The sequence below is a fragment of the Pezoporus occidentalis genome, unplaced genomic scaffold (assembly GCF_034315485.1).
Source record: "Pezoporus occidentalis ecotype Australia unplaced genomic scaffold, CSIRO_AGI_Poc_V1 ctg21, whole genome shotgun sequence".
NCBI lineage: Eukaryota > Metazoa > Chordata > Aves > Psittaciformes > Psittacidae > Pezoporus > Pezoporus occidentalis.
In genome coordinates, this window is record NW_026913964.1 from 4,354,776 (window position 1) to 4,381,847 (window position 27,072).

The window sequence follows — 27,072 nt, forward strand, 5'->3', positions numbered from 1 at the left end:
AAAACAAGGAAGTAAAATCATGAAAATATATAGATGGGTATATCTACCTATTGGATGCCCTTCTCCTTGTTAAATCAGAGGTATGTTCTTGGCTTCCATTCCATTTTTGCCAATTGCCAAATATCTGCTAATATGTCCTTAGAGATCTCTATTCTTTCTGTTGACTCACCTAAAAATGCCTGTTGAAAGGAAGCAAAAGTGTGGAAAAGTGTTTTCTAAACTATATCAGAATCCTACTATGAAATGTTAAGTATACAATAGATAAGTCTGTGAAACAATAAGTGCATTAAGAGAAGGGATCCATTTCAGTTGGACAACAGAATGAAATTATTACATCTGGTGATGGGGTCAATAAATAGTAACCTTTGCTCACAAACTCCCTAAGTAATTGCCACTCTGCTTAAGTTACTAGTCCTGGGGTCATGTGGAAACTCATTCCACAAAAGTTCAACAAACTATAGAACTGCTCTAAGACCTGTGATGGGAGATTTTCTTTAACAACTTAATTTGTTTCAGCTATGAGCAGTGAAGGTTATTCTCCTTCACTGCCCAAAACTGTTAGATGGAATTTCAAATTCAGTTGGCAACAGTAGACTGAATTTTCAGTTATGGCTCTTATTTTGGAAATATAAAAGCATTACTTTCAACTATCATGTTAAGAATCATCATCCCCAGAAAGGTAGGGTAATACCAAACTCCCTTTAGTCACTTTCCCGTTAACTCCTAGAAGTACTACCTCTGTCATTCTGTGTTTTCTCTGTATGCTTCTGACTCTCGTGTTCCTGCAGTTCACAGAAGATAATTTATGGGATTACTTTGACTTTGTAGGTTGTTCAAATTCATATAAATTGAAATGTATTCAAAGTGGCATCTACAGCTGCTTAAGCCATCTGACTTTTGGAGTGGAACAAAATGTATGAATAGTACTGAGAAAATCTATACTCTGAGGCAGTGGAGCATCAAGACCTCGATCCACAGTTTAAATACCTACCTTAAGTAGCCTTAGCTTAAAATTTTCTAATATGATTTCTAGGTTTACAGTTTAATAAGCCTATTACAAAACTATCTTTGTAAGTTATAGAAAGGGTTTTTTTTATTTTTTTTACATTAATTTGTCTCATATTCCTGTTATTCTCACATAAGGAGTCCCTAAAAACGACATATTTGATTTTGCTTTTCAAAAAGTATTTTGAAGGAGTAGACATTTTTAGTCCAGAAACTTCTTTTCACTATGGTAACAATGTATGCCAACAAGGAGTTTACGGGAGTTATCCACCCACTAAAACAGATATTCAGTTAGGCCTTATGGTTTGGATACATATTTTAAGACCTCACTATCAAACAATCACTTACTTCTTTGTCAGAAGACCAGGACTTCTGAGTTTGCATTATACTTGCAAAATGAAGCTTATTGAATGGCACACATGCTGACTGCTAAAACTTACAAAGCATTCCTTAATATCAGTGCTGGCCAGATACGACTTTCTGTGAGAGTACCAAATGAAAGATATACCTTTTAGGCTTTTCAGAACATGTGTGTTTGATCTGTGTAATTTTTAGAGAGACACAAATAATAACAACAGGAAACTTGATTTTTTATATTTCTTTTTACTGTAGGGAATTATATTTAATCTTCAACCTGAAAACATCATCAGCAAAACTGTTCTGGAGCTGTTTTAATTTCAATGGAGTTTTTAAAAAGTAATTAAAATCAGAATATCAGGGTTATTCCAGCATCCATGTAGGAAGTGTAATGAGTTCCTTACTTTCCAGGTAGAGAACTGAGGCAGTGACAAAACATTTTATTGAATGTGTAGTGAGAAGATTTTAATTTTCTTTCATTTGCACTGGTAGAAATTAGAAATATGCTATGTGGTACAAAAGAAATAATGGCAGTGTAACTTCAAAGAGAATTGAACTAATAATTTCTAGTAGAGAAGCACCTGTTTTGGAAAAGCAATACTTTCTGGTATTTGATTTAGTCTGAAATACAGGATCAAAACTGTAATTCTGCAAATTCTAGAATTGTGCAATATAAGTTCAGTACTGCATGTGAGAGAATACGTTGTAAATGTGGTTGATAATAGTACCATAAATTTATACATTGTAATTCTCAACACTAGATGCTAAATGTGTAAACCTTTATCTACAATGGAGTGAAGCATTTTTTAACTGCAGGATGACCAAGTTCTAAAAATGCCTTTGTGCATTTATGCCTGGTTTCATTCTTTACTGGCTATCTAAAGTATGTGTTATTGACCACTCTCTCAATAAGGTCAGAACTTGTTTCAAAGTCTTGAAATTTGTCTCAGATGCTTTCTTTGTGTAAAATACAGCTTTGTTATCTGGGAGCACATCTGGCTGCCTGCTACCTGGGTATCAGTTAGGTTCTTGCTCTGCCATGGCACAAGCAAAGATTTCTACACTCCCACATTCTTTTTTGTTTAATTGTGATCGAATGTACTACCTGACTTATGATAAGAGAGCTACACTGAAAAATCCTAGTGGTACTTTACTGCTTCTGGACATATGACAGCTTAGCGGAAGGTGTCAGCAAATTGTTGTCAGTTCTGAAAGAAAAAAATATTCACCGGTTACAGGAGCCTACATGTTTCGCAGAATTGTTCTCCAAGGCTGTGTTGTGATTTTGCTCAAAATGTATTATTCCTCTAGAACTTTTAACAAATACATATCATTGTCTTTTTTTTTTTTTTTTCTGGAGATATTTGTTCATTTATAGTAATAAAAATAAGTTATAGTAGGAAGGATTTTTTTACTACTCTGCAAACTTATAGGATGTGAGTGAATTTCTTACTTATGAACTATGATGTATTTCAGGAATGCTGGCTACCAACACAAAATGTGTTCACCTTGGAGCTGGAGGTTTTCTGCAGAACACATCAGCAGTGTGAATTTTTAAGAGTTACCTATTCCAGCACCCAGGTGGGCTGTACGTTCACCCTGTTTCTCACACACCAGAATACTTTCAAATATCAGGTCTCTTTATTGAAATCACAGCCAGATGTATTAAGATGTGATTTCAGGTAATTATAAATAGAAATAATATTTATAAAATACCTGCCTGATTAAAAGTCATGCTGCTGTACAAAATCCATGTTTTCCTAGGAAGTCAGTCAACTTCTTTGCTTTAATAAACTATTTGTTGGCAAATTTGTAAAGTGATACTGGTTCTGTGGGTCCCAGTAGTTTCTCGCAGAGGAAATAGTTTTGCTGGTTTGGATTAGAAGTGCTAAAATTCTTAACTAAGATGTCATTTGGGAATGCCAGCCTTATCACATTTGCTACATTCTGCTTGAAACTCATCTATCTACTGTATATGCTTTATCTGTCACCAGGATATGACATGTCTCTCCTGCTCTGTCTTACGCAAGCTGGCCATGGTTTGGGTTGGAAGGAATCTTAAAGATTGTCCAATTCCAACCCCCCAGGTTGCTCAAAACCCCATCCAGCCCATCCTTGAACAGTTCCAGGGTTCGGGGCATCCACAACTTCTCTGGGCAACCTGTGCCAGTGTCTCACCATCCTCAAGCTGCTAAGATTGAAGTGGCTCTAATAGATACACATTGGCAATATAAGGGTGAATTATTTTTAGCCTGGTGGGCTAAGAATATTTCTTCCTAATCTCTAATATAAATCTACCCTCTTTTAGTTTAAAGCTATTTCCCCTGGTCCTGTCACTACATGCCCTTGTAAAAAGTCCCTCATGCTTAAACTTGAAGCAGACTATGTTCCCACAATACTGTGCACTTCAGAGTTTAGCATTGCAAAAAAAAACCAACATTGAACCACTGTTCTTCTCTTCAAGACTTTTGAGTCTTTGGCAGCCTCATTTTCTTTAAGAAAGGAAAAGTGAAGCCTCTTGATGTGGTTTCCAATGTTCCTACTGAAATACAGAGATTGTATTTTAGTCTTCAATGCAAAGGGAAGATTGAAAGTTTTCCAGTAAGATAGTGTGGCCTAATTAACCCCCAAAACTGGGACATGAAAGCAATGCCATTGAACTGTAGCTCTGAAGCACATACTATTTTCAACCATAATCTTAGGACTCATGGCAGAAAATTCCTCTGTGACAATCATGACCAGCCATCGCATGTATAAAGCCAGTCTCTAGGCAGTGAGCAGCATCTCTCTGCTCAGAAGAAGCATCAGGACTAGAGGAAGTGAGACATGACTCACTTTCCAAAGGTCATTATGAAACAAAGGGGCCAACAAGTGGGGATAACAGCTGCAGCTTTTAGAGTCAAGGGCCCAGAAAACTCATCTGGTTCCCATGATGGCATGTTGCTTGAGTTTTTCTTTCCTGTTGTGATGACTTCCATCTTTGTCTTCTGATGTTTAGAGTATTTGATAGGGCCTAGCCACAAAACAAATGTTTCAAAGAAGCTGGAAAAGTGAAGACATGCTGTAGGTTTGATGTTGCTGGTACTTAAAATTACTTGGTAGGGAAAAGAAAGTTAGCCAAATGTACACCTAATCATACAGTCACAAAAGAAACTACTGTCCTCTGCTAAAACTGTGTTATTCCAAAGAGTGAAGAACCCTCCTGATAGCATACTTGATGCACAGTGTTAGTAGTTGTAGTCTGTTTGACCTTTATGAAATGTTGAAATTCCATACCATAGCCAACCCTAAATTTTCAATATTTTGTGTCTTAAGCAAATTGTTTAAAAATATTTAGTTTTGGTCTTGCCAAAATAATTATTTTTTTTTTTTACCTGTCATTTTTAACTGTACATCTATACTCTTTTGAAGGGAAAAAACTGTAAAGATGAGGTGTCTGGTCCTGTAGAAATTAATGTTTTACTTTGGGCAAAATGATATAATTTCACCTTCCTGTATCTATTTATTGCACTTATTTCCTGTAAAAAGTAAACAGAATTGATCCAGTTCACAGTACGGTTGGATATGCTGGCAGTGTGACCACTGGCTTGATACCCAGGAAGCAGAGGACTTCCCTACTTCCACAAAATGAAACAGGGAAGAAAAGCCTGTGTTGACACAGGGAGTGTCATAGTCTGAAGTAGGCAAAGTGGGAGACCCATGGAAACTCCTTTGGCTGAACTGTTTGACTTGATAATGGAAAGACTTGATAATGGGCAAAGCGGAGCATGGGTGTGGAGGCTGTAGTGTCTGGGCAAAGATGCAGCTCCCACTCACACTACAAAGACCTGAAGCTGCTTGGTTGCACTGATAGAGCTGACCCTAGACACCCACTCAAGACTCATAGTTGTCTTAATTTCTAATCAAATACTCAGTGTTTTTAATGTAAGCAGGATGTGAATCACCTTAGTAAAGAACTCTATTATTTAAAGTGTGTGAACCCTTTTGGAGTCTCACCAGTGGCTTTGGTGGCAGTATCTCTTACTGCTGAGACCACAACAAACCCAGCCCACCGACAGCCCTCAAAGTGGACTGAGGTTCCACAGTGCTTGCAGAGACAGACCATGGCAGAGCTGATGAGGAGGGAGAGAGAACTACAGGAGTGGCTGCCAGCCACTTCTGTAAGAATTTTTCACTGAATGGTTGTGATCAGGTATTTTTTAACAGATGACTTCTGTTAACTCTGTCTGACTTCAGGTGAGTATTTTAGAAATGAAGCCTTCCACAAGAAACCCCCCCAAAAACAACCCAAAACAAAATACCCCCCCCAAACAATAGCCAAAAACCCCACACCCAAACACCAAAACACGTATAGTTTTAAGCCCTTACATCTGTAAAGAAAAGTGTTGAAGAATATGAAGTATCTGTAACTGATGCAGCAGTGCTTTCCTGAGTTGGTCGTCTGAAGCAGTTATTGGTACATGTGCCAGTGGATATTCTTTCATCTATTTAGCTTTGACCTAATATTCCCATAGCTTTATTAACATTCTTAGCCTTTTTTAAACAGCATTCCCAAATATGGTTATTTGGCAAATTCACACTCTCCACAGCAATATTGAAAACTCTGAATCCAGATAATTTCTCCAACTTTTAGTTTTGCTTTGTCAGTCCAGGTAGTTTGTCAATGGTAGCCAGCACTTCTAAGAATCAGGGTTCATTCTGCAAACAAAGCTTTAATTAAAATTTCCAAGTGCTTCCAACAGCCATGTATCTGAGGAAATATTTGGGATGTTTGATTTGGATTTTTTTTTCAAATGAGTGAATCCAATCATTTGGGATTAATTTTCAAGTCTTAATATTTCCTTTGATTACAATGGCCCAGTATCAATCTATAATGATGGCTTTAGTTACAGACATACAAAACTAGCATCTTAGTGCCACCTTAGTAACATCTTGATAACAGTAAAGCATACAAAAATTTAGGATTTTTTGGAAAGGTATTCCTTTTTGAATGTGCTGGACATCCTGGCTTAGACCTAGAGCTGAGGAGGGCATAGGATTCTGAGAGTTTTAAATGGATTGACAGTTATTTTCATGTCTGCTATTGGCTGTTTAAAATAGCCGTTTCCTGTCTGCTGTTGGCTGTTTTAAAAGCCACTTCTATCTGTCCTGTAGATATTACACAGTACCAGGACTTTTTGGTTCCTATTAATTGTTCCTTTTTCCAGCCTCATAAAAAAATGATAGAATACAGGGATAGTGAAGGCTGTGTAAAAAGCATTGAAAGCACCCCTATAAAAAAAAATCAGGAAAGGAGTGAGTTTGAAGTGTCAGTATTTGCCTCCAATTGGTAAATGCAATTCAAAGTATTTCTGAAGCCCAGCAGGCAAAGAGGGACTTTGGCAATTCTTGCCCATCCTCTTTCTCTCTGGCATCTCCTGTTCCTCTTTGTTTGTATCCTTTTGCCTCCAAGTTGATTGTCACGTGCAGTAGCACAAAAGCAGATTAAAAATAATTTGGGTGCTCTGTATGCTTTTTCATGCTTGGGAAGCTAATTATGGACTTTCATATCAGGGTGCAGCAAAGACTGATTCCTGAGGGCTGGAGAGCTATCAGCTGAGTGCAGTAGCACTGTGAGCTAGTCAGGGAACCAGCAGGGCAGGGTCTGTCCCACCATCACTAACGAAAGAGAAGGGCAGACCCAATGGTAGCAGCCAGCTTCAGCCCACAGCTAGGTCATCAGGAAAGTGCATGGTGATGGGGCAGGTTCAAAGTCTGAAAACCAGAAAGCCAAGTGGCAGGGCAGGGCCAATGACCACCAGGTGGATCCATGGTGATGAGGTGGGTCTGAGGTCGAGTGTTGGTCTATGGGTCAGAGTCTGGATCACTGGGGCTCATGGCTGGGCAGTGTAGGGCTGGGCTCTGGGGTGCTGGAGCCCAGCACTGCTGGGTTGTCTACCGGAGCAGGGACTGAGGGCCCCAGAGGGATGAAATAGGGTCCTGGGCTGTGGGCAGGGTGGGGGCAGCCCGAGGGGTCCAAACAGGGCAAGTAAGGCATATTGATGTCCTCTGGGCCCTGCTATCACATGCCTTAGCATGTTAAAAACAGAAATAAAGAGTCTAAAGAATCAGAAAGCTCTTAAAATGTCATGTAAAGTCAAGAAAGAAAACCTGATTTTGGACTACTAGTGACCAAGCACACCTTGCTCACCAACCTGGGAAAGAAACACCGTTCAGGGAAATAACGGGATTTTTCAAAACCCTTTCCTTTCCTAGGACCTTTTACACACACTGATATGTTTGCCACCCAAGTTTGCCATCAGATTTTCTCATTGCCCAGTGTTTAATAAGAGATCAAGTGAGGAGTATGTTGGTTACTGATATGTATGAAATAAAGGACCCTCAAAAGAAGGAGTAGGAGACTGATTTAAAATAGATAAAAGTACAGAAATACTTATTTACTTTATAAGTAGTAAACCACTGGCCTCTGCTGCCAAAGACAGTTGTGGATATGGAGATCATTTGCTGGTTTAATAGGGATTAGATAAATCCATGGACAACCAGTCCATGTACTGACTGCGTGGAGGAATGCCAGAGGGTTCATCCCTGCTCTGGATGTTGGGAGGGTGCAAGGGAAATGCATTTCACAAAATGGTGGGGTCACATCCTTTCTCTACATACCCTCTCCTTCGGCTACTGATGGAGACAGACTTCTGCACTTTGCCCTACAAAGCACTTCTTATGGGCTGATGATTTTGACTCCTCTCCTTAACCCTTTTTTTCCTTACAATTAATTTGAAAGCTTCAGGTCCATTCTCTGAATTTAAACTTATCAGGGAAGTCAGAGAGAGTATGCACACACACATCGTTGGCAGATTATGTAACCAGCTGTGCACACTAAACACTGGATTGTGACCAACTGTCTCTGCTTTTAAATCTTCTCTAGCTGCATACCATGACTGCTAAAGTGACACTTACAGTGACCTGCTGGAGCTCTACTCTGGGTAGACTTCAAGTCTACCTCTATTCAGATATCCATAATTGTGAGAGTCAAATATTCAAGACAAGAGTGGGTAACAGGGATGGGGAGGAGAGGAGGAAGAGATCAAAGGAGGACTTGAATACTGCAGTGGAAGTAGACTCAAAAGGACCAGAGACCATGAAAAGTACAGTCAGGCAATAAGGAGGATGATGAAGCAGGGAATATTCTCACCTCTACCTGAAGGCATGGGAGAACTTTATTTCCTAATAAGCGTCACTTCCCTAAATGTTCTGGCTCTGCATAGCAAGAGCTTTGGTCTTTTCTGTCTTTTAACCATGGATCTGTGAGATGTAGGGATTACACAGAACTTATATCCTTAAATCTTTGCTTTTTTTCATGATAACTTGTTTCAAGTTAGAGAAGTACACCTTCTTACAATTATTTTACGGTAAATTCAGTTAAAGTAGAATGAAACCTGATGAAACAGCTATTGGTCATTATCTTCTTAAATGAAGGAGAGTTGGTTTTATGGGTTTCAGGTAAGAATAATAACTCTGCCTTATGATTTTATACAGACAGTGCAGCACCCTTTTTTTTTGGTGGTGGTGGGGAACCAACCCAAACACCAAAACCCCAAAGAAACAGAAAAAAGGAAAGCCTTTAAAATAAATGTTCTATTTAATATGAATATAGCTTCTATCTTATTTAAAACAGGACTGCCTTGCTTATCTATTGATTAGGAAGAGGAAAATTTGACATTTTTTTTTCTTAATTACTTAGATGAGTAAGTGAATGAGTGAGCAAATAATGTGGCTGCTTTCTCCCTCAGTCTGTGTTCAATACACCAAAATGGCCTTACTTTTGGCTGCAGGAAAATATATGAGTGGGCAGACACTGTATCCAATACCAGGAGTCAGCCATCTGGATTTAGCATCAGGTGCCTGAAAAAGAAGAGAAAAACTCTTTGTCCTATATAAATCTCCAGAGAAGGTTTTCATCCAGATCCTCAGTCGGCTGCTGCTTTGGCTTCCACTGAAAGCTTACCTTCAGTTGTTTATTGGTGTTGTTTGCTTCTGGAGTTGCAATGATCCTACTGTTCTGTTCATATGGTTGAGGTGTTTATTTTCTCTTCATTTGTCAAATCAATAATGCCAGAGGAAATACGAACCTTCAGGGACCTACAAATATCTTTATATCTTCCCTGTCAAACCATACAGAAACTCAGGGAACAAAGAACCCTCTTTTCAGTCCCCTTTGCCAGAATATTTCTGTTTTCTAGGAAGGACCAGCAAGATAGTCAAGTAGGAACTGCCAGGTAAGACAAGCTGTCACTTAATACAGATCTTATTGATTCAGTCCGGAGGGAGGATTTCTTTTGTGTAACATAGGACTGTTATTTTCGGACAAAAAGTTTCAGTTAAATATCATCAGGAGCAGCTGTCCAGGAAGCGTACTGGGAAATTAAACACTGAATGGGAAAAGTCCACTAAATCATTAAATCTGCTGGAGTTTCTGGCTATCATTTGACAGACAGTACCAGGACACATGGTATAATAAAGTCCAAGCATTATAACAGAGATTTCTTACTGGGACCATAATGCAAAAGTGTTTGTCTTTTTTTTGAAGAATAGGTTGCCAGAAATATCTGAGCTGTTATTTTTATCTTTTTCTATTATTATTTTAAGCCTCTAAAACTATGTTAAAACCACATGACTTGCAGAGATGTGCCTTAAAGTCTAATTGCTGTCTTTTTCCAAAAACAGTTCAGTGAAAGTACCTTATAACTAAGGAACACACACAGCTCCAGCTCCTCAAGATGGTATGAATACATTTTTTAAATTATTAATTTATTTTTCTCTTTCTTTTCAGTGAGACAGTGCAATATAAGGCAGACAAATAGTGTTTAGGAGCCAAGTTTTATGCAAGAACTCATGTTGCTTAAGAAGAGAACAGACATCCATCTGTAGTTTGCACATCTGTGTTCAAATCCAGTTTCAAACCTTAGGATGAAGTTACACCTCAAGATGTTATATGCAAGGCTCAGACTGGAGCTTTGTACAGATACATGTGCTTACATATTTATTATTTCTGTTTTGCCTCCCAAACTGAGAATTTCCCTGCAATGTTAATTGATGACGTTCTTGCTATTGCAAGAAATTTAATGAATTTGACATTGTTGTCATGTATAACTAGCTGTAGAATGCAAGAGATGCATGACTGTGCTTTCTAAGCCCTGTGGTAAAAGTACAAGATCTTAGAATAATCACAGCTGTAAAGTTAATAATTTGAATTCTCATGCTTTGAAATCTGGCTGCTTTTCTGGACCAGATATAGAGTTATATGAGAATAAACATATGTTTTCAAGGACAGGGGTTAAATATTTTGCTTTATGTATGTGTGGTAATTATTTTAACGTTATGTAATTCATGTAACATCTCTTTGGCACTGCGCTAATGCATATGCCTCCTTTAAAAAGGCCATCAATTTGAAGAACTGTTAGAAATCTCTTTTCTGAACTTTTTACAACCATTTATATTGCTAAAAATATTTCTTATATTAGATAGATAGGTACCTGCATTTTCAGTGTTTGCAAATGTAATTTAATGTTGGCACAATTTAATTTAGTTTGCTGGCACATTGTAATTTAGTGCTGGGTGATGAGGCACTGGAACAGGTTGCCCAAAGAAGTAGTAAATGCTATATCCCTGGCAGGGTTCAAGGCCAGGTTGGACAAAGTCTTGGACAACATGGTCTAGAGTGAGGCATCCCTGTCCATGTCAGGGGGGTTGGAACTAAGTGATATAAAGGTCCTTTCCAACCCTATCCATTCTATGATTCTGTGATTCTAAAACAATTGAGTTTTCCATAACTGATTACTCAGTATTACAGTAAAAAGCATGTGGCTTATGTCATGGCAATATTCTACAAATGAATTCTAAAATGGTAACTGCAGTCCATCTTTAGAAAGGCATCATATGTTGCCACTGAAATAAAATTCAATAATTTTCGTGCCAGATTTGTACTGCAGATTTATTTTATCTCAGTTAACTGAGATTTCTTTGCCACTCTATTTCCACCTATGAACTGCAGTGTCCCACTTTTCATAGATGAATAACAAAATTACATTCATTTAATATTCCAAATCTATGCATAGAAAATATCGTTTGATCCCTCATTGCCATGTTCTGTTTCCAAGAGCACCCAGTAGCAAGTAATCAGTGAAAGATGCAAAATAGAAAGGTTTTGTAGTATATTGCTTCACATGATGATTACTCAGTAAGATCAAACATGCCAGATGTTAAACGAATATCCATTGAACTATTTTCCTTTTGAGAGCACTTAAAAGATTACATTGCAGAAATGCTTTACATTTCCTGTAATATAATTTGCAATGTATAAAGAAATACTAGAAACTCAATTTGAGATGAACACCCAGAAGCAAAACTTTATTGCAGTATGTTTTCAGGTCAACCACGGATGAAAGGATAATGAAAACATGCTACTAGAAATACTGTTCAGTACTGGGCAGGTCCCATCTTGTAGTGTCCTTCCCTCAATCTAATTTAGAAGCAGTTAAAGCAGGTCAGATAGAAGAGGATTACCTGTGTTTGTTCCTTGAAATTACTGCAATGTGGTTTGCTACTCTGAGACAGAGTTGTACTGTCCTTCCTGACCTTCTCCTTTTCTTATAGCTTGGAGATTTTGTGGATGGATGGGCTCTCTGCCAGGAGCATTCAGTTGTGAAAATATGACAACAAAACATATGACCCATCAATTTGGAAATGATTATCTACAATATAGAAATATAATTTCCTATTCTACGTGCATTATCTTGTTCTGTATTTATGACAGTGAAATATACAACATCAGCCACTGTGTGTGCAGTGATGTGGAATTACTGACACCTTACTACATAGATTTTTTTTCAGGTATGCATTTCCCTGAACTCTGTTGCTGTGTGCCTCATTTGGAGGTTGACTGTATGATTGCTGGACAATAGCTACTGTTGAAAACCTTGGGCACGGAAACACATACTTAGTGGGTCAGAATGCATGGAATTTCTTCACCGTGACATAGCTATTTTAGAAAAATTGCAGTATGAATTGTAGCATTTATTTTCTGTTTTTCTGGCTGCCATTCACTTGTATGCTCACACTGATTAACATACTTATTCTGGGAAGGTATTAATCCACCCTTCTCCTCCCGGATCCAACATATACCTGAAGAAGCTGAAAGAAAGGCTCAAAGCCACAGAAAAAACAATTTGAGGCTGCTGAAAATTAGTTTAAGAATATTTACAAAAAGGTTCACATTTTCAAATACTGATGAGGAAATACTTGGCCATGAGAACTCAGAGGATGTCTCGTTTTGTGCCTTGTGTGCCTTCTCAATTGGGCACAGACAACATGTAGAAGTAAAATGTGTGTTACGAAAGCTGAAGAGATAGCTAACCTGAGAAAGAAACAAATAAAAGAGCTTAAGGGACAATTTAGTAATGCTATAGGAGGAAACTGATGCCTAGGCAGTAGCTTCCAAGAAGCCTGGACCTAAGAATTATTGGATGAAATGTAGGAACAAACTGTCATGAGTCCTGGAACCTGGAACTGACTGTGCAAAGAAAGTGGGAGAAAAAGAGGACAAAACAAATGAAGGTCAAAACTGAGTTACAGGGAAGAAATTGATGGGGCTGACAAGCCAGGCATGTAGTGATTATGAATCTATATTTGCTTTATAATCCAATGGTAGACTGTTTTTCTTCTCTGAGAAATTATATAAATCTGAGTTGTGCTATGCTGAGAAAAGCCTCAGAAATATGTCTTCTGATTTTTAGGCAAGCATCCTAGTGTCATCACACCATTTTAGAGAACATACAGTAGGACAAGTCAAGTGATCAAATATGGTTCTGGGCTATGAATCCTAATTTGGGGAGCCACTGCCTCCAGGAAGGAAAGGAGTGCAGAATGACCCCCTTCTGTTCAGTGCTTCCTAGGGATTTATTTCCATCATGCATTCCTGGTGTTGTAACACCGCTCATAGCTGCCTCATGCTCTCCATTCTACAAAGACTGGAGGGAAAATGGGACTTAAGGAGGAAGAAGCAGGGGGAGTGAGCTAGCGGCTGCTTGGTTCTGAGTTACCAGCTGGGCCTAAACCGTGACAGTTCGATTGTCTCTCCTGAAGCCACATGCCTAACTTACAGTCTCTTCAGTGTTGGCAGTAACATCTAAATTGCATCTGAGCCTTAGTGCTTGGATACAAATATTACTCAGGAATCCTCTGGCAGAGGCAAACCTGTTCTCCTGGAAAACGCATAAGTCCCTTAGTCACAGGACCTTCTTTTCTAATCTCAACATTTCTGGCTTCTTCTCTGGTGCATCTTGTTGATAAAAAATTATGCAGAGGGCTCTGCATATCAGATGCCTTCACCTGTGACAGTTCGATTTACCCCTGCAAAAAGAAAGCAGGATTTTTCTATAGGTAAAAGGTACGGGAAGAAAAAATTGTGCAAAGAAAATGTGAAACTGAATGCATGGGGTCAAATTAAAAATGTACAGGCAGATTTTTACTTTTTGTTTTTTTTTTTTTAATATAATCTCATGAATTATGTTATTTTAACCTATTTTATGTGTGTAAGGTAGAATGCTTGTGAATATTTACACTGGGTTTTATATTTGGCTAGCGTACTACCACCTCCCTTGCTCCCTATTCACTTGTAAGCTCTAAGACAAAAAAGCCTATAGTATAAGTGCTTCTGGGGGAATTTCTTCCAAAGTAAATTCCGTTTGGATTTAAGTAATTTATTCAGAAATGACCAGAGAGAAATCACTTGTAGAGAATATTGCCCTGTCATTTAAAGTCAGGTCTTCAAAAAGCCATCAGGGTAGCATCTTCATTTGCTTATTTCATTTGAAAAATGCTGGAAATGCTATCCAATGAAGACAGGAGGGAATGGGGATTTTTAGGCACTTTTTTCTGGTTTACTTGTAAATTTTTTATATCACTGGGATTTTAGGAGTTCTTAAAAAATAAGTCTTGGTTGGCCAGATTACATACTGGTCATGTCATAATTTTATGATGTCAGTGTGTGTTTCACCTACATAGAAGTGATTTATCAGCCTTGCTAGCAGTGTATCTGAAAGGAAAAAAAACAGTACCTAAACCTAATACTTCTTCACACGTACTGATGGAATGATAACCAGTCTTGTATACTTTTAAAGTCATTTGTCTTGTAAAGAAACATGCGCACTAAAAAGGAATGGTCCAGCTAGCAGTTGTCAGGTTTGCATGCCATTTGCAGCCCTTTCTAAATCATGTTCTTCCTAGGAAGCTCACCACATTTGCCACACTTTCCTTGGAATGAGACCACATGGGCTTTAAATTGATGCAAGATTATTATTTGAGAAGGTCAGTTGTAGCTGTCGTAAGGAGCCAAAAATAGTTCTTCAAACAGAAAGCCTGTTCAAGATTTTTGCTAAGCAGATGTGGCTTTGACTGCAGTTAGAATTTATAACTCACCTTCAAACTTCAAGAATGTTTCAAAACAGTTTTGCCATACACTCCTCCCCAGTTATGTCTTGTGGTTGCCATTAAGATGATCAGTCTCTGTTGGTATTTTAATGGTATTCATAAGGGGAGGGAGGGACTGCTAAGTCTCACCAATTTCTCTGATATGATGGCAAAGCTGTACCACCACAACACGGGTGGCAGAGCCTGTTCCCAGCTCAGCCAGCCATCCTCCTGCTGGGTCTTGGCAGCTGGTTTCCAGAGCCCTGGGCTTCTGGTTTTGCACTTGCAAAAAGACAGTAAAAATCTCTACTTCCATTAGGCATATTGTTATTTCTAATGTTATTTATTATTATATCCATGCATGGCTATCAATGCCTATTCTTAAGTGTAGAAGCTTTTGTGTGTTCTTTAAATAAAGAGCATCTGCTGCTGTGACTGATGTCTTTGGGTTGTCATACATATGGTAAGAACACCATGCATAAGACAATGAGATTTTGCATGTGTTTGGTGTCCTTGATAGCTGTTTATCATGTCTTAACTCATAAGGCAATCTTGTTGTTGAAGAGCTACAATAGAAGACACTTTCTGATGATGCCATTTTCTTTGTCAAGGAAGATTATGGGGAAAAGGCAATAGAAAACACTAGTGTTTATGCACTGCTCTATGAACTCGTGTTTTGAGAAAAGGCTGAAATTTAGAGAGAAGATGTGAAAGGCTGACACAAACCTTACTACAGAGTCAAAAGTGAATCTAAATACATGTGTGCATTTATAAGTAAATTTTCATCTGTGTTGTTAGAAGGAGCATAAGAAAACTCAAAACCAAGCAACAAATTTTTTTATATCTACTAGTCACTTAAAATTACCTGCAACATTTTACTGCAGACTATTATGCCTATAATCCTATAAACCAGTCCTCCCTCCTTTGGAGAGTCTCATCTGGTGTTAATAGTGAAAAACTGCAAAATGTGAAAGGATATGGATTTCACCTACCAATGCACAGTTCAGATCTATATGAGCACAAGTAACTGTTCACAGAAAAAATGGCTCATTGTGAACAGTGAAGTTTTAATTAGGTGATCTTTTTTCCTTTTCCTGTGGCATCCCTTTGATGTTTTTCTATTCCTTTAAAAATATTTTTGTTACCCAGAATTGTTTTTTTTTAATAAGGTATTATATTTTCCATTTAAAAACATTAAAACAAACATTCTGCTCATCATCTAGTTTGTAGGACAACTTGGAAAATACAGGAAGGATATATTGTTCTGTTTTCACATGCGCCCCTTTCTCATTTTCCTACAGCGTATTGGAAGTCTGTGTCACAGTGTGTCTTTTTGGCTGACCTTCAGGAAAACTCCATTAATATATTCTGGTAAGAAAAGGTGAAATATATCTGTGAGATGAATGGAGACAAAATTGTGAGGCAAAAACCTGAATACTTGGAGAAGAACTAAGTGAAAGATACTTGTTCTATCTGAGACAGTAAGACAGCCTTTAAGTCTTGATGCTCAAATTATACAAACATGTAATACAGAGTGGCAAATATTCTGATTACTTTCATTACTTGGATTTAAGTGATCTACACACCAGACAGTGAGCACCCATGCTGCACAGTGCAGACTATATTAACATCTACTCAAATGTAGCTTCTATTTGCAAAGTGTTTGAATGCGCAGTGTGTTCTTCAGAGTTCAATTAAAAGCTTGCCCGTAAATCAAGAACACAGTCAACACAAAAGGCACAACTCAGCTGCTGTGAAAGTATGATGTTTTGCTGGCAATATATATGGAAAAAGCCATTAAAATGCTTATGAAGCCAAATAAAGGCTCAGGGTTATTGGACTGTTTGCACTGGCTGTTCATACAATTTCAACAAAATTGACGCCTACAACCAACATGCAACAATTAGGCTTCAAAGAGTGTTTGATTACAAAATAGGTGAAAAAACAGTAAATTTCAGTGCACTGCTGTTAGTGTTCACTTTCAGTTTCTTTGCTTGGAAAGGCGAAGTTTGTATAGTTTCTTACTTAATTATGACTGCATTATTTTAACTCTGAAAAATCAGGTTTTAATTCTGAATCCACAGTTATACATTTGGAGGTTATTTTCTGAAAACATTTGTTCAAATAGACTTATGCTGCTTGTTTTTCATATAACTGAGCTATAATACCGTGCAAATATGATCATGATTAGGATGCACATAAAATGAACAGTCTGGAATTAAATTCCTAGTGAACATTCATATAATATAGTACTAGGGTGACCTGTGGTACACTCCTAGTGATATACGAGAGGCAGCAAACAGCCGATGTGAATATTGTGCCTTGATTTTATTGAGGAAAAATGCTATCAACAGAAAGGCAATTGATTACAGCCACAAAGTCTCAGAGCTCTCTTGTAACATCTTGCTTGTCTGTGGGGAGCTAAGTATTCCACTTCTTGCCCACAGTTTTCACATCCCAGCCTCTACTCATGCTCTTGCTGGCTTTAGTTAGCAATGTTCATCACATCTTTTTTTTGTGTGCTTTATTGTACAGGGCTCTTTGTGTTCATGGGTGGTTGCTGCTGCATTTCACACCCTTCCAAATGTTGCAGGTTTGTGACTGCATTCAGCAGGGCTTTATGTGGCAGCCATGCCTAAAGTATAATCCTAAATCTACTCAATTCTGGAAGATCTTTTGTAGCTTCAGTAGCACACTGAGTTCAGGTTTCCAGTAGACATAATAACAAGGAGCTTAAAAAAAAAAGAAAAAAAGGAAAAGATAAAAAGGTTATTTGAGACAGACCCCAGTTGATTTACCTCAAAAAGGTTTTCTCTTCTCCAGGAGATAGCACATCTAAGATAGAATGACATGATTGCTGAGTCAACCTGGTGGTTTTTTCACTAGAGCACAGGCTTTTATTGGTGTGGTAACACTGCTGCTGCATAGAATGATCTTTTAAATACCTCAAGAATTTAAGACACTTGTCAGCTGCACTTTGCAGATCCTATTTGTAACACGGGACTCTTCGTATTCAAAAAGCTTTACACATTAGCCTTTTGGCTTCAGACAGAAGCTCACTATTGCATTCTTTTGCACTGAATAGAGGCTTTTACACTGTAAATGTGCCCTTATCTAATTTATAGGGTTACTTCCAGCCATCCAATACAACCACATATAACTGTGCAGTTGTTAAGAGGTTATTTTATTTCATTTTGAACAGGTTGTTTTTTGTTTGTTTTTTTTTGTCTTCCAGCAGGGTAAAATGAAGGAAGGCTGGCAGCTTATGGTATTTACAAACTTACTCTGTTTAGGTCTTTCTTTGGTATGAATACCTATATCACTTAAGTTATGGCATTAGATCTTCCCATAACATCTTTGTTGCTAATTCTGTTCTGACTTTGTGGTTGTTGATTGATTATACCTTTCCATTACATTATAACTTTCATTCAGGAAGATTGCGATGCACTGTTTTATTAATGTAAAAACTCTTGATCTAAACACCCAGATGAACACAGCCTTTTCCTGAGTGCTGTGGTTATTCCAAAGCAATTCCCTATTCCCTTTGTTCCACTTCTCCTTCCTCTGTACCTAGCCACATGAGATACCTACTCCAGCTCTGCCTTTCACTGGATCCACAGTGAAAAGGTAATTCAGGTTCTGAAGTAACACAAAACGCATCCAGGAAAAGAATGAACATTTCCCATCTGGTTTTATGAGCTGAACTGGCTTGCCAATAAGGCAGAGCTGGCACAAGGCATAGGGCAGGACCCTGCACCTACAAACAGGTCCCAGCCTGATGGAGCCAAGGCAGGGAGATGAAGCAGCTCAACCACCCCCCTGGGAGGTGTTTTTCTTGTGGGAGTGTTTTAGATGAGCTCAGCTCTCTAACTGCAGACAGAGGTTAGTTAATGCCAACTGCCTGAGATGGACTTGTCTTGGACCTGAGTTCAAACAGAGATATATGCCCTTTAATGAAAACAGCCACGTGTGCAGCTTTGCCTGTCCTTGAAAGTAAGGCAGGTTCATTAACACTGCTCCTTGCTAAAGTCTCCAAGCCTGTTTAACACTTTGGCTCAGATGAGAAGTTATCAACAATATCCCATCCTGCTGCAGTCTATTAAAAAAAAAACAAACCAAACCAAAGCTGCTTTGTTGTTACTGTCAGTTTGGTAAATATGCTGAGAAAGCAGCCCAATGTGATATAGCTCTAAATAGTATATTACATTGCTTGTATTTTTAGGACTCCATATGAAAGAACCATATTCCAGCCTGGACCAGGTAGTGAATCAGTCAAATAGTGTCCCTTCTAGTGAGGTATTTCTACAGTGTAGAGAATAACTTAAGAGAAAGAAAGCACTGAGGAGGGCATTTCAAGACCAGGTTGGACAGAGCCTTGGGTGATATGGTTTAGTGTGAGGTGTCCCTGCCCATGGCAGGGGCGTTGGAACTAGATGATCTTAAGGTCCTTTCCAGCCCTAACTATTCTATGATTCTACGATTCTATTTCTGTAGGCTTGTGGTTAGGCTGTTCATCTAAGGGAGAGCCCTGGGCTCTGTTTCCTGCTCCCTGGTCTGCTTAAGTAAATGGGTATTAGCTGCAGATGAAGTCTCAGGGACTGAGGCTAGGGCATCCAAGTCCTCAGCCTTGTCAGTGGTTGGACTGGACTGCGGATTCTTCATTCTTGGCTGCCTACAAGCACAAGTTCATTAGTGTTTTCGAGAGTCCTCACTTTCCCCAACCCAACCCAGCCCAGCCTACTGTCTGGTGATGAGCACACTATCCAGGCAGCTTAGGCTTGGATGCCCCTGGGCAAAAGATTCCATTGTTTGACACCTGGGTTGTTGCAAGTCAGTGAATGCTATCTGGGACAAAGTGAATTCAGTGCAAAGTGTCTCTGACCAGGATGGTGCAGCAATCTCCTTCTTCCTGCATCTGTTTCCTCATCTGTTTGTGATTCCCTAGGTGTCCTCTTTCATTGGTTTGAGGCTTTTGTGACAATCATGATGAGAATGTATTGACTAAAACATGTTCAAAAGAGACAGGCTGTTATGATTGGCCTGATCTCTATATATGCTGTGCATATAATGGTCAATAGCGGGATAAGAATAGTGGAACATCTTGGGGTAAGGAGGGAATCAGTGTAGCACACAACCTTCTCACTGAGGAAGGCAAGGAGCCCCCAGAACTTCTAGGAGTGATGGTAAATCAGCACAGGGCCTCATCTGAGGACATGAGCAGTGAATATGAGACAGCACAAAGCTTTACTGATTTGGACAGAAAACAGAAAAAAATCCACGCAGAGAAACAGCAACACTCAGCTGAGTCAAATGCCTTCATCCTTCCTAAAATATGGGCTTATTTCCTTCTCTGGGCAATGAATTTAACATCACCCCTTCTATCTCACATTTTTACAGTTAATATAGCTATGCACTGATATACCTAGAACTTATATAGCTCAGTGATTACAGACCTTCTCATGGCAGATCTAGAAACAGGAATACAGCTCTCAGTTGAGACAATTTATCTCCAGAGGAGAAAATTCAGGACTCAGAGGCATGATAAAGTCACTGTGCATAAGTTAGTGCATGCTGAATTTGGGTCTGTAGCTGTTGGCATCTGTCTCTGTGAATGCTCTCACGTGTCAGACCCTACATGAGAACGGCTTAAACTGTGACACATCATACTACAACCAAGGTTGGCTGAGTTTCTGAATGGGGATAATTGTTCTGCCTTACCTCACAGATGGCAACTTGATAATCTACAGTCTAGGCCCTGTCTCAGGAGCTCCTGCAGCATTCTGCAAGACCTAGCTTTTTTGATAAATCTCTAGGCTTTGAAAAGCTGTGTGCTCATAACACCTTGTGACCAGCTTGTCTTAGAAATTAAGGAACATTTTTCTTCTGAACATAAACATGAATGTAGTGTAATTCAATGAACTTCATTGAAGTACTTCTGGATTTACTTTGGTATAGTTGACAGCAGAATTTGGCTCTATATTTGTTGGCATGCGCTCTATGGGACCTTGTGAGAAAAAAAAAACAAAGTTATGCTTCTTAAACCATGTTTCAGCTTGCTGGTGGATCTGAGCTTTAAATACTACACTCTAGTCTAATGCCAGAAATTTTACCTGCTTTCAGATCTCCTCACTGTAAACTGTCTGCCAAGGCTTGAAGTCTGTAGGTGTAAAATACAGTTAAGGAGGTTTATGTTCTGCGACCTGCCAAGCAAAGTAGAGTCCATGTTTCTCCTGTATTAATGACTTACATACATTGTGGCATGTCTGAAAAACTAAGGCTTTAATTAGCAAAAAATAGAAAGTGTTTTAAACATAGCCAATTTTGGTATATTAGTGCTACTACTTATAAATTTGAAACAATTTTAATTTACTCTTATTAAAGGAAAAAAGTGAATGTACTATCATGCTGAAAGTTTTGATTCCCTCTGGTTAGGCAGAAAACAGGTATATGCACAAGCAAGATTTCATATGTTGTAACTGTGTACATCAGTATCTTCTGCAGATATAGCCTTTGTGAGCAAAAGGTTTGTCCTGTTTACCAGCTGCAAGCTAACGGCATACTTGCCTGTATCAATAGGAGCATAGCCGTAGGAATTGATTATACACCTTTAATCAACACTCATTATCTCACATCTGGAATGGTGCATCCAATTATGAGCCTCCAAAACAAGAAAGACTTTGATAAACTGCAGCAGGCCCAGCAAGACAGCTGAATCATTTACCCAGTGAAGAAAGGCTGAGGGAACTGGGCTGGTTCAGCCTGCACTTGAGACAGCTTTTAATAGCAGCCTTCCAATACTTACAAGTAGGTTACTGTGAAGACAGAGCAAGGCTGAGATGCAAAATGAGAGAAAGAGAAACAATGGTAATAAATTGAAACAGGAAAATTCCTACTAGATATAAGTAAAAATTGTCTCCATGGGGATAACTTTTCATTGAAACTGGTAAATCAGAGAGGTTGTGGAAATGAGCAACCTGATTTGAATCCAGTCTTGACCCTGCTTTGAGGAGGAGGCTGCCCCAGAGACCTTTATGAGGGCCCTCCCAAGCCAGAATGAGTCTGCAATGTAATCTTACGAGACATTTGCATCAGTGAAAATGAATGTAACAAACTACTAAAACAAAATGGAAGTTTATTTTGTCTCAGTGCAAATTCTGATACACTGCAATTTAAAGCAATAAGAAATGAGTAGGCACCATCTCAACTTTGCTTTCTCTGCTCCATACCTATTGAGCTTGTTATGAAGTCATTAAGGTCAATCCAAATTAAATGAGAGTAGGCTTATTTCATTAAGATAGTTCTGATTTACTAAGCAATTAAATGGTTGCAGGAGCTTAAACAGTTATACTCTCAACTGGAGGAAAAGCATAAACCCCAAATGCACAAGAAAGAAGAGAGCAAATACAATGAAAAATGAAGGACCAAGTTGTCTTTATTATTTTCCATGATGTTTTAATATGTTTTGGACATTTAAATTAGTAGTTTACTCCTGTAATCTTTGGATCACATTTGAACTTCACAAGCTGTGCCTACTCCATAGCTGCAGCATGAATTTCAGGACGATTGGTAGACCTATAATCAGGTGTCTGGGACACCAGTCTGCATTTAGCCAAAGCTCAGATTGTCTAAAGCTTATGTAATGCCAGAGTTAAGAATGGACTCCAAGTATTCTGCAGGGCAAAATCAAGCTCTTCTGCTTGAGTTTTTCATTGCAGAGGCTGATGGGATAGCTGGAAGACTTGATTTGGCAGGGCTGCAATTTAGTGTGAATTTGGGGTTTTCCTACATTCCCTCTGAAGCACAAGCATGGCCTACCTTGAGCAAGGCAAGTATCATTCACAGCCATTTATTTCAGTCTCTGGTCCACCCTATGGGACAGTTTACAAAGCAGTGAAGATGCAGTAGTTTAAACAGCTATCAGTGTTGATATTCTTGTGATGAAGTCTTCTGTCTTGCACCATTAATATGTAATGGGCAAGTCATATGTGAACATGCATATTCGATTCACAATTGCATTCAAATTTAATTGTCAAAATCAATCTGATATATTTTTGAAGTTTTCACATTACGAATTCAAATGCCGTTATTCTTATTGGTCTGACTGTAAAGCACCACAGAGAAATCTGACCACTAATTAAAAACTGACCCTGATATCTTCTGCTGTGTGCAAGTGTGCATGGATACCACTGCTAACTTTGAGGGGGATAAATATCTGTTACTCACTGTTGATTTTGTTAAGAATAGCAATGGATAAATGGTTGGGTCAACATAGGTTTCTAAGAGGGAATCTACATTTTACTTGGCTTACACTGGAGATATTTTAAAAACAGCTAGATAAAAAGACCCATTAATCTACTTTCCTTCAGTGTTTTCAAACATGCTGCAACATAAAAAGCTTGATAAAACTATTTCACAGTCTTAGTGATTTTACATGTCTGAATGGCACCCAGCCAGGAAGTCTGCTCAGAATAGTGTTTACTGTGCACAGGCAAAAAAAAAACACAGCTATTTTTAAAAGTAACTTGCTAGAGTATTCTAGTTTTTCTGTTAAGCACTACCACAAAAGGTAAATTCACACGTTTCCAGGGAATTCAATGAGTAAGAAGAAAAAAAAATAAAATTAAAAAATATCCAGGACTTTTTGATTTTGTGAAATCTTGTTTGGCAATGTTTTTCTTTAGGTAGTCCCTGCTAAAGATCTTGCAATCTAAAGATGCAGAAAAGAAGTGGGGGAAACTGACTTTAAAACATAGGTATTTTGGTGAAAGGTAGCAGTCCTGAATCAAAACCAAACAAACTGCTTATGTTCCCTAAAATATGATCTGCTGTAGCCAGCAATTAGCTGACTCACATAGTGTAAAGCTGATTTGCCAAGATTTTATTTCTTGCACTTAGTAGGTATTTTTGAGTCTCATTCTGCCACTCTGGCTCAAATTGAGCTGTACCTTACTCCTCAAGGCATGCCTCTGATTCTAGTTGCTCTATCTCGACTCAGGCTAAAATTTCAAATATCTGGTTTTGTGTGTTATATTTAATATTTTAAATATAACTTCAGGATTGATTGTGGTTGCCAATACTTTGTAGCATGTAAATTCTGTAACCAAAAAACAGAAGATAAACCACAGATACAACCACAACAATTTCTTAATTAAGAGAAACCACCCTCAAGTGGTGTTTTTAAACTGAAAGATGTTCTCTTTCTTCAAATTTCACTATAGTGGCTGCTTTAAATCTCCATGCTCTGGTTACCATAGGGAATATGGCCACAAACACACAGATCAGTCTTGGCACTGGTGGTAGTAATTAAATAATAGTACAAGGTGTGATTCTACAGCTCTTGTATTGTGAATCCATATGCCCAGGCTATAATACAGTAGGATGATTTAATTATTTTAGTTTAGGATACCAGAGGCTATATGGTACATTCTGTATAGTTTCTCAGAGACCTTAAATATTATAAGACTTAGAGGTCTGATTCTAAAAAGGCATGATATTATAAAACTTAGAGTCTACCATGCTGTGGAAGAGCTATAACAGATACTCCAAATGAGAGTCACAGTGGAAGTGGCTTATAATAGTTAATCGGAGATGCTGAAAAGAATATATCTTAACTCATTGAATCGTATAGTGCTTTACGTTGGAAAATGTCAGCTAGTCAAACCTGCTTCTCAAAGCAACTCAAAACTTGTTAGGGTAGATTATCCAGCACCATATACAGTTGAACTTTGAATGTATCCAAGCATGGAAATTCCATAGCCTCTCTAAGCAACCTATTTCAGTGGATTATCACCTTCACTGTGAAGACTTTCTTTTCTTGTTATCTATACAGAATTGCCTGTGCTGAAAATTGCGTTCATTCCATCTCATTTTTCCACTGTATACACCTCAGAAAAATTTGGCTGCATCTTCTCTATAACTCTTTTCATTCCCTTGCAAGTTGAAGACAACAGTTAGATTCCCCTTTGATGTCTTCTTCAGGCTGAGCAAAAGTTGTTTCTGCTTTTCCCTTTACTTCCACCCATGATGCCTGGTGGTCTGACCAGGTTTCCATCTACTTCATAGAGTACTCATCCAATCTATCTCTCTAAAGAACTACGGGAGACTGTCTGTAAAGCCTTGCTGGAATCATCTGCCTATACCCAAAACAGAGCTCAGTCAAGGGTTCCCCATTCAGCTGTTTACTCACTGGTAAAATGCCTGCCTGGTTTCTTGCACAATAGCAAGGCTATTGTGAAAGCAAGAATTTGGGCTTTCAGGAGGCTGTCTTTGAAAGCCAGCCAGCTTTTCTAGACTGCTTTGTTCTTAAGGAAACCCTGAATAAGCTGAAATCAGATCTCCTGGAGCCTAGGGAAATTATTCTGCTACTTGATGTCCTCATTTTTCCCAGGTTCTTAAACTCTACCATGTCATTGTCACTGCAGCCAGTGCAGCCATAAACCTCCATGACAACTCTTCCTTATCTGTGAACAACGGGTCCCCCTAGCTGATTAGTCTAACATCACCATCACAAAATTCGCCTTGATGCACTCCAAATATCTCCCAGATTGCTTGCGCCTCCTGAAATTTCCTTCCCAACACATGTCATGGTGGTTAATTTCCCTATAGAAACCAAGACCTGCCATCATGAGTTTATTAAAGACTTTATACAACTCCTGTCATTCACAGGAAGGTCTGTAGCAGACAACCACTGCAATGACCCCTTTGTTGGCCTTCTTCCTTTCAACGGTATATAAGTGACTAAATGTCATGGAAACACTCGTGTCAGAATGGGACTCACAGCCCGAAACAATCTCCTGGATTAAGATGCTTGCAGGCATGTCTCAGCAGAGTGCTAACCAATTTTAGAAGGTTCACATCTGGACCTGATTTATTTCCCACCACCTGTGGGTATCCACATCCCCCCATACAGATATGTTCTTTGATCATGTGCTCTTGACTTACAGCAATCTAAAAATGTGTGTGGAACTGGGTTCAGCTTCTTTCCCTCCCTGCCACTTCTTCATCAGCTATGGTCTTTAAAAAATCATGATGGTATTCATTTTACATACAAGTGATTTAACTCATTTACATACAAAAATCTAGAATTGTCAACAGATGTTAAGCTTTAACATGATGTCTTAAGTTTCAGGCACACAACAAAGCTAAGCAACCTTGACCAGTCCTTGACTAGCAAAACCCTGGACATGTGTAGACCACAGATGCCTGTGGGGCGAGGCAGAGTAGTTGACAATTTCAATCTTAGGTTCAGTGCCTCGGTTCTGTAGAAACTCCACCTTAGGAACTCTGTGGATTTTAACCCTGTCTTTTAATACTTTGAAATAGTAAATTATGACAGTGGATTTTTTTTCAGAGGTATCATATAATAATATGCTTCTACTCAAGGATGGCATTGTGAGGCAGCATCTATATATATTCTCTTATGAGTCTTTAGATCAGTTAGGGTTAAATTAACTTTAGCCCAAAGGTACTTTTCTGACTTGAAGATCTCTTTTCTGTGGATCAATAACAGTGCTAATGGTGACCAACATAAGACACTTGATGTCATTGCTCTGCCATCCTATTGCTTGTGGTAATTGTGTCTTAAATTCAAACGTCAACTAACAGCAAAGAAACCCTCATTCAATTTAGTTATCCCTACATTTACTCTGCAGTAGCAGTCATGTTTCTCCTTCGTGGTAGCTGGTGCACTGATGTGTTTTGACTTCCAGCCTGGGAACAGTGCTGGTGATACCGATGTTTTCGGTTGTTGCTAAGTGATGTTTACCCTGACCAAGGACTTTGTGAGGCTCATGCTCTGCCAGGGAGGAGGGGAAGCTGGGAGGAAGCAGAGACGGGACGGGATACCTGACCCAGGCTAGCCAAAGAGGTATTCCATACCACAGCACATCATGCCCGGGGTGGGGGGTAACTGGGAGTTACTCGGAAGGACATGGGCTTCCGGGTGGGACTTGTTTCTTGGTAAGTGGTATCGTATTCTCTTCCCTTGTTATTTTCTGTTATCGTTGTTGTTGGTAGTAGCAGTGGTGATTTGTGTTGTACATTGGTTGCTGGACAGTTCTTGTCTCAACCCATAGGAGTTGCACTTTTTCGATCCTCCTCCCAGTTCCCCCGGGAGCAGGGAAGGGAAGAGCCCCGGGGGGGCGGGGGGGGGTGCTGTCAGCCCGGCACCATTCACTGGGAGTGAGTGAACAAGTTGCCTGACTGGGTTTAAACCACAACAGTTCTTTTTGGCGCCCAACGTGG

At 38.9% G+C, this 27,072-nt stretch overlaps 1 protein-coding gene and 1 long non-coding RNA gene across 2 annotated transcripts in view; both read left to right on the plus strand.

Annotated features, from left to right (window-relative positions):
• LOC134163990 (uncharacterized) overlaps window positions 1-27,072 on the plus strand; it is a 131,538-nt gene that overhangs the window by 67,579 nt on the left and 36,887 nt on the right. The window contains exon 2 of the long non-coding RNA XR_009964941.1: window positions 16,131-16,200. This is a non-coding gene — a long non-coding RNA (uncharacterized LOC134163990). The remainder of the gene's footprint in view (window positions 1-16,130; window positions 16,201-27,072) is intronic.
• LOC134163987 (uncharacterized) overlaps window positions 1-27,072 on the plus strand; it is a 612,365-nt gene that overhangs the window by 13,271 nt on the left and 572,022 nt on the right.